General features: G+C 51.5%; 1 long non-coding RNA gene across 1 annotated transcript in view; it reads left to right on the top strand.

Moving 5' to 3' along the window:
* Positions 1-329: 329 nt before the first annotated feature.
* Positions 330-9,960, top strand: part of LOC108491701 — a 61,978-nt gene continuing 52,347 nt past the window's right edge. The window contains exon 1 of the long non-coding RNA XR_001872869.1: positions 330-493. This is a non-coding gene — a long non-coding RNA (uncharacterized LOC108491701). The remainder of the gene's footprint in view (positions 494-9,960) is intronic.

Raw genomic sequence — 9,960 nt, 5'->3', positions numbered from 1 at the left:
ACACACACACACACACACACACACACACACACACACACATGCTTGCACACACACAACCAGCCAGACAATTGGGCCAGTGTGTCTGGGGCTGCGGAGCCCAGTGAATTAGGAGTTTGATAAGGGTTTTCTCTTTCTCTCGCTTGCTGGCCTTGGACAATCTCCCCCCAGTTTTCCTCGACGCCACCCCCAGCGCTGCCAACCCTCCTCCCCCCGCCTCCCTTCTCTTCCCTGTGCCCAGACTCTTGTTCGGGGCCTTGAAACAGTGAGCTGTCTTTGTTTGAAATACAGGTGAACGGCAATCATGTGATTAACACACACACACATAAAAAGCTTTTTAACAGCGCCCGCCCGGCCTCAGAACTGCCCGGAGAGAAGCCGCCTTGGATGGACAGAGGGACGAGCATCCAGCCAGTCGTGTCCAGGCTGCCCTGCAGCGGTCTCCAACGTCCGCTGCTGTCTGCCTGCTGCCCGCCTGCCCGGCATCTCTCTCCCGGTGGGTCTCTGCTCATCCTTCCACCCTTTAGTCCCTCCTCTTGAAAGGAAGGCCCTCCCTGCTGTGTGTCTGTGACTGAGCTTGAGACCCCTGGCATAGGGAGGGGTGCTGTCGGGGGGGAAGCGGGCCAAGGGTTAGAAAGCTGGGCATGGGGTCTCCCAGCTGCTCCCATCTCTAGCCCCTGCCCTCCACCCTCTTTGGCCCAGCAGCCAGGAAGGGGTGTGTGTGGATCTATAGGGAGCCACATCTGGTCGTGCTCCCTCTCTGTCTCTCTTCCTTATCCCTACACACAGGTTCTCCTGGGTAGTGCTTGGACTCTGCCTACCTAGCTACTGAGAGGTGCTTCTGAGGTGGGTGGACCTCCAGGCTGCAGGGAAGGGACTGTGTATTGGTTGAGGGACTCCCTCTGTGAATACACCCATGCCCACCAGGCTGGCAACCAGGTTCCCATTCTAGGCCTTAGGAACTAAATTTTCTCCAACAGGGGAAGGTGGAGGCCCCCATTCACCCTACATAGTAGGGAGCTGGGAAAGTAGGGAGGGTCCCTCCCTGCTGAGGATCTCAGGCCTTGTCCTGGCACAAATGCCAGGAGAACTAGGGTCACCACCGTCTGTTCTTTTCCCTCCTGAGAGTGCGAGGGGAAAGGTTGCTTTATCCCCCATGTCTGACTCTGTCCCAGGGATACTTGTGACCCCCTTACTCCACCATCAAAGCTGTCCTGAGAGGAGGGCTTCTTTCCTCCATGGGTGAGGGATGGTATGCTGTGTGTTCCCTAGCAGAGGACTGAGGCCTTAGTGTTGTGGGATCTAGGCTTCCTGCCATGGGCAGGGCCCTATCAGGAGCTTCCTGGGGGCCAGCGTGGGTTCCTTTGGACTGGTCCTAGACTTTCTTAGAATATGGCCCTTGGAAGGAAAGGGGACCCAAAATATGTCAGTTGGATTTGAAGCCCACAGATGACACTGCCAGGCAGACTTGCCTCAGCTCACTGGTGACCCTTAACCCCTCCTCCGTGGAGTGCTGGTCCTGTCTGGCAGCAGGCTCCATCCATGGTCTCCAGTTCTGAGCTCAGTCCCCTCATCTGTTACACATCAGATGAATACTACCCCTCCTAGCCTGCCCTCGAGGATACACTGAGAGAGGTTGGGAAACCTGCTGTTTTGTAGTCAGGGTCCTTGAGGAGCGAGAATAGCTCTGGGAAAGTTGAGCCTCTGCCCCAGCCTCAGTTTCCCTGCATGGTCATGAGACTGTCTTCTAGATCCCCTCCTGGGACAGAGAAAAGATGATATGAGGGGACACAGGGAAGGCATTTACTTCCTCTGAGTGCAGAGGTGTAGGCCAGACCTAGGGTCCCTGCTGCAGTTTTGTTTGTTGACCCAAATCTTCAAGGCACCTGAGGGTCTGCATTTTTTCCAGGTTTCCTGGCACCTGCCCAGAGCTGGTCTCGTGCTTGCTACTCTTGGGAATCACTTATGGAGGGCTCACTACACAGCTTCAGTTGGCCTTGAATTCTCCATCCCCCTGCCCTAGCCTCCCAAGTAGCTAGGATTACAGATATGCAACCGCTATACCCAGCACCTGTAGAGTTTTTAAAAGAAATACTGAGGGCCGGGCATGGGGGTGCATGCCTTTAATCCCAGCACTCGGGAAGCAGAGGCAGGCAGATCATCTCTGTGAGTTCAAGGCCAGCCTGGTCTACATAGTGAGTTCCAGGGCAGCTAGGGCTACAGGGAGACCCTGTCTCAAAAAGACCAAAAAAAAAAAAAACAATAAAAAAAAAAAAAAAAAAAAAAAAAAAAAAAAAAACCAAAAAAAAAAACCGAAGCCCATTTTCTACTCCAGACTAGTTAATTCTGAATTTCTGGGAATGAGAGGTAGACATTTTTTTCCCCAATATGCTGGCAGGCTTTGCTTTTCTTGAAGGGGTCTCTGGGGCTCCAAACCTGGGAAAGGCCCTGAAAGAACCAAAATCTCTTGGGAGAATGCTAGACAGGGCTTAGACTGTGAACCAGAGAGCTAGAGCCAAACTTGCAGGTTATACTGAGGTGTCCAGGGAGTTTGGGTGCCGGCATGGCAGGGGAGGGGCTATGCTTTGGGGAGGTAGAGGCTGAGGGTCTAGAGTAGACCTGACATCCAGCCATCCCCTGGAGCCTCAGCTTGCTCTGGAGAGTGTCTGGAGGTGAGAGTGTGCCCTTGAACACCTTGTAGGCCACCCCATTTGGCAAGACTGTGTCTTCCTTAGTTTGGATGTAGTGGAAAGTATCCATGTGGCCTTAGAGAAATTTATGCTGTGACCCTCAAGAGTTGGTTTTGCCTGTGTAAAATATTGCCAGTTTCATATATTCACTGTGTATGTCCTCAAGTGTGTATGTGTGAGAGAATGACACCACACACAGGGACTGGAGACATGGCTCAGTGCTTAATAGCATTTACTGCTCTTATAGAGAACCTGAGTTCCAGTTCCATTCCTAACACCCACATCTGGTGGCTCAGAACCACCTGTAACCCCAGCTCCAGGGGCACCTGAGGCAGACACCTGCACATACGCACATGCAGACACACATGTATAATACTTTAAAACAATTTTTTAAAATTAAAAAAGCCAGGCATAGTGAGTTCCAGGTCAGCTGGGGCTACAGGGAGACACTGTCTCAAAAAAAAAAAAAATCTCTAGAATGGCCAGGTGTGGTGACACACGCCTTTAATCCCAGCACTGGGGAGGCAGAGGCAGGCGGATCTCTGTGAGTTCAAGGCCAGCCTGGTCTGCATAGTGAATTCCAGGTCAGCTGGGGCTACAGGGAGACCCTGTCTCAAAAATAAAATAAAATAAAGAACATCACATACACTCACACATATGAACACACACATGTATATCTAGCTTATTAACTATGCAATAAAGTTCACTAGAGAAAATAATGTAGGTATATGTCCAGCACTGCAAGTTGTAGAGGGACTTCCTTCAGTTCCACTATACAAGTGTTTCACTAGAGACTCACCTTCAGATTTTGGGCTTTGTTTGCTTTTTCAGTGCTAAGGAATGGGGAATGGAATGAGGGCTAAGGAACCCCCACATGCTGAGCAAGCACTGTGCTCCTGAGCTGTACCCCAGCTGTTATCCTCAGGAGCTTCCAAAATGCCTTTCAAATCTCAGCATCAGGCCAGGGTCTGTGATAAACTCTTGCCTGTGAGTGGGTCTCCATAATAATAAATATTTTATTATTTTTTGTTTTATGTGTATGAGTGCATTGCCTGCCTGTATGTAAGTGCACCCATGTAGTGCAATGCCAGTGGAGGTCAGAAGAGGGCATCAAATTCCCCTAGAATTGGAGTTACAGGTGGTGGGTAGCTTGCATGTGGATGCTGGACCAGTGCCATCTCTCCAGTCCCAGCATTCCACATTTCTAACAGATATTTCCAGAAAGCTCCCTGAACTATGGAGGACAATGAGCAACCTGCCTAGCTCTGAGGGCATCTGATGTTTGACTCCACTCCCTCAGCAACTCTCTGGCTATATATGACATTCTTTTGTTTTTTTAAATTTTATGTGGATGCATGTATTGCCTGCATGTAGGTAAGTACATCTGTGTCATGCAAGGCCCTCGGAGGACAGAAGAGGCTGTCGGATCCCCTGGGACTGGAGTTACGGACAGTTGTTAGCTGCCATGTGGGTGCTGGGTTCAAACCCGGGTCTTCTGCAAGAACAGCCAGTGTTCTTAACTACTGAGCCATCTCTCCAGCCCTATATATGATATTCTTATTCTCCAAGGAAACTGAGGCACAAAGAGCTTGAGGGATGGGCCTGCACTCACCCAGCTAATTATGAAAGGGTGTGGTTTGGAGCCTGGGGTTTACCTCTCCAGCCCAGCCCCTGAACCACAGTCTGCTGCCACTAGAATCCAAGAGTAGCCAAGGGCCTAGTCTACTTTCTTCTCTCCTGCTGGACTGGGCTGTTGGCTTAGTTGGCCCATCCGGCTGTCTGGTTGCTGGAGGCCAGGTCCCTGCTGGTAGTCCAGCCCAGAGGCCCTCTCTGGTTATGTACTCCTGGGCACTGTTGCTGGAGTTCTTCCCCTCTTTTCTCCAGTGGGAGACCACTTCTTGTGTGTCTCTCCCCACACAGCTTGGTAGTCAGGCTTGCCTCCACTTGCTGTTGCAACCCCCTGAGGGCAGGGCTCCTTGGTTTTGGTTCTCTGGGGCCTAGCATGACCTTACATGGTGGTCCTTAAGTTGTTACCCAAGGAGGAGAAGAGAGGGAGGCTGGAGCATTCAGGCTTGACTTCCTGGAGGCAGAGGGCCTATGCTCTAGGAGGAGGGTGTTTTGGGACCCAACCCAACAGGGACTCTGGCCCCTCCCTGTTTCTGCTATGGTCTGGAGACTGTTCTAGAGGCCCGAATCTTCCTTCTTCCAACCCCACCCTCTCTGGGAACAAGGAAGCTGGGGCCTGTGCCCAGTGCTGCCTGGGGCAGCCTGGCCTCTGCCCTCTTCTTAGAAGCTCTCAGAGAAGGAGACGGCCCGTTCCTGTCATCCAGTTGCCCAAAAGCCCTTCCTGCTTTCTGCCCTGAGCAGCTCCACTGCTTCAGACTCTTGTGACTGTGTCTTCTGTGCAGGGCACAGGGCCAGGCGCTGGGGCAGGAGGGATGGAGCCAGGCCTGGCTTTGGGGCATTCAGGGTCTGATGAGACAGACCAGCCTGGAACTCCAGAACTTGGTATGGCTGAGTCCTCTACAGCTGATAGAGATTGGAGCCAGGATCCCAGAGCCCACAGTTGGGGTTATGTTCCAACATCTGCAGATGCCCTGGCTGCCTTCCTCCCTCTCCCATCCTTAGTTTCCCAATATGTAAAATGGGGGGCAGGCTAGATTACCTCCAGAGCCTTAGTAGCCCATTTATAGCACTTCACAGCAGGAGGTCAGTGCCTGACCCAATTGTCCCATCATTTGAGCTCTTTAGGATATCCCTGGTTCTCTCCTGATCGTCAGGGTCATGGGCAAGTACTTCTTTCTATTAAAGTTCCAATAATGTGTTTCCTCCAGTGTGTTGAAAGTTCAAGGTCCTGCAAGTAAGAAATTTGCTTAAAATTTGAACCCTCAACTTATTATCAGGCTCTTTCTTATTAATAATAATAGGGTCTCACTATATAGCCTTGGCTGGACTGGGACTTGGCTTGCTATGTAGCCCAAGATGGACTTGAACTTACAAGTGCTGAGATTACAGGCCAAGACCACATAGCACTCCTTAACTTCAGGTAGTATTTTGGTAGAATTCACGGTTGCTGAGGGTGGCCTTGGAGGCCCCTTGATGCCTTGCCTTCACTTATAAATCCCTTTATCCTGATTTGGTATTTTCTGGGTGACGACACGATGTCAAGCCTTATCCCACAGGGCTTGGTGCCCCTGGTGCCTACAGAGTCTTTAGCCTCCTGCTCAGGATGTTTGCATCTGTCCTCCCCTCTGGTTCCTTTCCTCTGACTCCAAGGCCCTCCCCATCCTCCCTCTCAAGAGTAAGGAAAGAGAAGCTGTGATCCTTAACTCTCCCATCCCTACACAGACCTCCCAATCCCTGGACCCCAACCCACCCTACCCTTGACCTTAGCTGCAGTCAAGTCCACTCTCTTTCATTACTGAGTTGTATAGTCCAAGTTCCGCAGGCCAGACTTGTTGTAGGATGACTGTTGTAAAGGTCCTGCCTCCTGCCTCCTGCCTCCTGCCTCCTTCTTCTTCATCCATCCACAGGGCCTTATCTCTCCTGCATGTGACCTCAGAGTTGGATCCTGCTCCCTCTTCTCTGTGGGGCCTGCATGATGAAGGTCCACAGTACTGAAAGAGTGAGCTGCCTGTGTGTAGGAAATGTGTGAGGGTAGGTGGGTCAAAGCCTGAGCTAGCACTTGAAGTGTACCGCTGTGGATATGGATCCTGTACCCCCACTTATTAGCTGTGGGTCCTCAACAAGTGGCTAGAGGTCTCTGAGTCTCAGCTTTCTTATAGGCTGTGGTAAGAATTGGAGCAGATATCATTGGTAAACATTTAGGACAGCACTCAGATCATGAGGGAGCCCTGTGATTCATAGCTACCCTTACTAACTTGTCAGGCTCTGCCCACCACCTCTGTTGACCTTGAACTTCATAGTAGTCATTACTGCTTATCTTTTCAATATGTTCTCACTAGATGTCTTCATACCTGTTTCCACTAACCTAGGCAGGGTCACCAGCCTACTGAACCAAACAGAGAGGCAGGTGATAGGTCATGTGATCATCTGGTTATAGAACTGGACATTACAGTGTGACTTTTGCCTCCGAGTCTTCTGAGGGCATATCTGAGGCAGGGCTCTGCTGCCTCTGGGGCAAATGAGGTAAATTGGGAATCACTTGTTCGTTCATTCATTCATTCATTCATTCATTCATTCACAGATCCCCAGTTACTTACTAGGCAGCATGGCATAGATGTACATGGCAAAAGTGTGTCAGAGGTAGAGGGAAGGAAGGGTGAGGGAGGAAGACCTGGAGCAGATAAACTTTGCTGTGGACATGAGGGGTCCATTTGTACAGGGTGGGCTGCACCTGGCCAGGAGAGGTCTTGGTCTTTCTATTATTTCCAGTTGGTAGCAGCCTGGGCAAGAGGCTTGTTGAGGTGGCCTAACTTGCAAGCTGGACCTTGTCTCCCCATTTGGGATTCCTTGTCATTTTGCTCAGTTACCCAGAACCCGACCCAAGACCAGACAGGGAGTGAATAGGATGCCTGTCTTTGTGCTCTCAGTGGTTTACCAAAATAAGTGGGGTGGTTGGAGGGATTTAGGCATTTGTGAGAGATTGATGATGTCACTTCATAAGGAGAAGGGGAGCTGAGTGGAGCTCAGGCACCAGAGCCAGAAAGACCAGAGTTCAGGGCTGGCCTTTGTCCCACTTACCAGACCAAGTTATCTAATCTCCCTGAGTCTTTAAAATGAGGATGGTGCTACCTCCTGCCTTGTGAGAATGTCGGCAAGTGTCCAGCAAAGTGTGGGGACAAACCTGGACGGGGCATTGTTTTCTCTTGGTCACAGGCTGTGGGTTAGCATCCAGCATTCTCTAGGCAGCATGGCTGATAGGTGTGAGAACGTCTGTGTTAGTAGACCTGGAGAACCATTTTCCTTCTCAGGTCCTTGGCATAGACCGTGTGTGTGTGTGTGTGTGTGTGTGTGTGTGTGTGTGTGCGCACGCATGTGCACACACCAACGCAAAGTGTGACAATTCTCCACCCACCCACCCCAGTCACATTCCAGTTGGGTCTGCCTTACTCTGTCCTGGTCTTTTATCTTACCTCCCTGTCCTGGTCTTTTATCTTACCTCCCTGGGAGTTGAAAAATCAGTGTGAGTGCCTCCTATTTGTGGATTAGACTTAAAGTCTTAGAGACTTGATTTTGGCAAGTGAAATGAGAGGAGTTAAGGCTCCCAGCCCTTGCTGCGTAACCTTAGAGAAGTCAGCTACCTTCTATGAGTATAACTCTTCATTTATACAATGAGGGCATTGGCCTCTGATACCTCTAGGGGCTCTGTCACATTCACCGTTAGTAGTCTTCAGTCTATAGGAAAAGGCATAGTTCTGGTTTCCTCTCTTACCTAGTCGGCTGCCCCAGGCTAAAATGTGTGAGCATACAGCTGGTGCTCAGTAAATGCTTACTGAACTCACTGACCATGCAGATAACTCACTGAAAATCCTCCTGTCTTCCCCTCTCCCCTGGGCCTGTCCCCTGGTCTGGGTCTTGTCATTCCTGTCAGCTGAGGGGCAGGACCCACACATCCCCTTCCTAATAGAGCCTTGCCTAGCGCTCATCACAGAGGTCAAGTCTACAGACAAGACTCCTGATTCTTTTCCTCTGAGGGTACACTGGACTTTTCCTTTACAGCATATTGCAATTTACAATAACCTGTCTATTGCCAGTTCTTTGTGGCCTGTCTTCCTTGGAAGACACCAGCTTCACAGCTCCTTAGTGATCTAAGAGAGTAGGTAGTTGGTGAATGGGATGAGTGACTGAATGAAGCCTCATGGGGAAGATGGATGGGAGAGAGGATGGATGGAGAGGATGGATGGGGAGAGGAGATGGATGGAGAAAGGCACCCAGAGCTAGGAGGGACATGACAGCAATGGGGAGACAGAAGTTCAGAGTTGAGGCTTTTCCAGGGTGCTCTATATGTTGGAGGCAGCTGATTCCAGTCTGAGCTCTTCCTTCGCTGGAGATGGGGTCCTGGGATGGGGTTTAGTTTCCTGGGGAGCCAGGCCCTTAGTATCTAGACAAGGGGAGGAGGGTATAAGGATCTGAGCCTGCTCTGCCCCTTCCCCCAGCAGGCAGGAAGGACAGGGCAGATCTGTCAGCCTCAGATGCCACCGCCCCAGGGGACCCAGCCCTGAACCCAGGGAGGCAGGGCAAAGGGGGACAGGAAGCCCCTGTGTCTTCTCCTCCTCCCTCCTGTCCCACCCTCCACCCCCATTCTGGCGAGAACTTGCAGCCCCAGGCCTTGGCACTCTAGGGACAGGGTGGGGAAGGCGGGGGGGCAGAAATCTCATTTTGGCCCAGGCCCTTCCTTTCTCTCTGCTCAAGCAACCTCTGGAGAGCAGCACCTGGGCCTTGAGGTTAGAAGGACAGAGGGAAACGAAGTGGTCACTGCCCACTGGAGCCTTCCTGTGTGCCTGGCGCCACACAGCCCACCCTGCAAGAGGAGGAACTTCCCTGGGAGGCCAGGCCCTGCTGGAAATCACTGTGTGACCTCAGTTTGGACACAGCCCTTCTCTGGCCCCCACTGCTCTCTTTAGCTGCCAAGGTGACCCCAAACCTGGTTTCATACACAGCAAGCTCTTTGGGGGAGCTTATAAATACAGATCCCCAGACCCCACTCAGAGTTGTGGATTTGGGCAAGAATCTGTAATTTTAAAAGCTCAGCTATGATGTGGATGTACCTGGTGGGGACATTTTTTTGGAGTGAACGGCTTCTAAGGTCACCTTTCTCAGTCTGGAAACCTACCGTGTGGGCAGCTGCCTCCCTGGGTCTCCTTGGAGGGACGTCACTATGAGGCTTGCCTGGGGAAGGCACAGGCCACAGTGACTGACCTCCTGGGCCAGTGCATGGGAGCCACTAGGTACACAGGCTGCAGGGAACGGTGCGCTACCACCTACCAGAGGCGCAGAGGAGCCTGGGAGGCCCCAGCTCTGCCTGGAGTTGCTCTGCTCCTCCTCCTGCTCTCTTTAGGATCTCTTCCTCCTGACCCCTCCCCTTCATGTATCTCTGCCTTGATTTCTTTCTCTCCGAACCTTGCTTCTTATTTCTCCTTTGTGCCCACAGTCTCTTCTCTTGTACTTTGAGCCCATAATTGGGTGTTTCTGGTCAGAAGTGGTCTCTGTCCTTTTCTCTCTCCAGCCCATCAATGCCCCCAAAGTCTCCTTCTCTCTGTCTCTCTGTCTCTGTCTGTCTCTGTCTCTCTGTCTCTGTCTCTCTCTCTGT

This window comes from Nannospalax galili, unplaced genomic scaffold, assembly GCF_000622305.1.
Source record: "Nannospalax galili isolate Female #2095 unplaced genomic scaffold, S.galili_v1.0 scaffold445, whole genome shotgun sequence".
NCBI lineage: Eukaryota > Metazoa > Chordata > Mammalia > Rodentia > Spalacidae > Nannospalax > Nannospalax galili.
The sequence above is the reverse complement of the archived record's forward strand: the minus strand, read 5'-3'. Positions and strand labels throughout refer to the sequence as shown.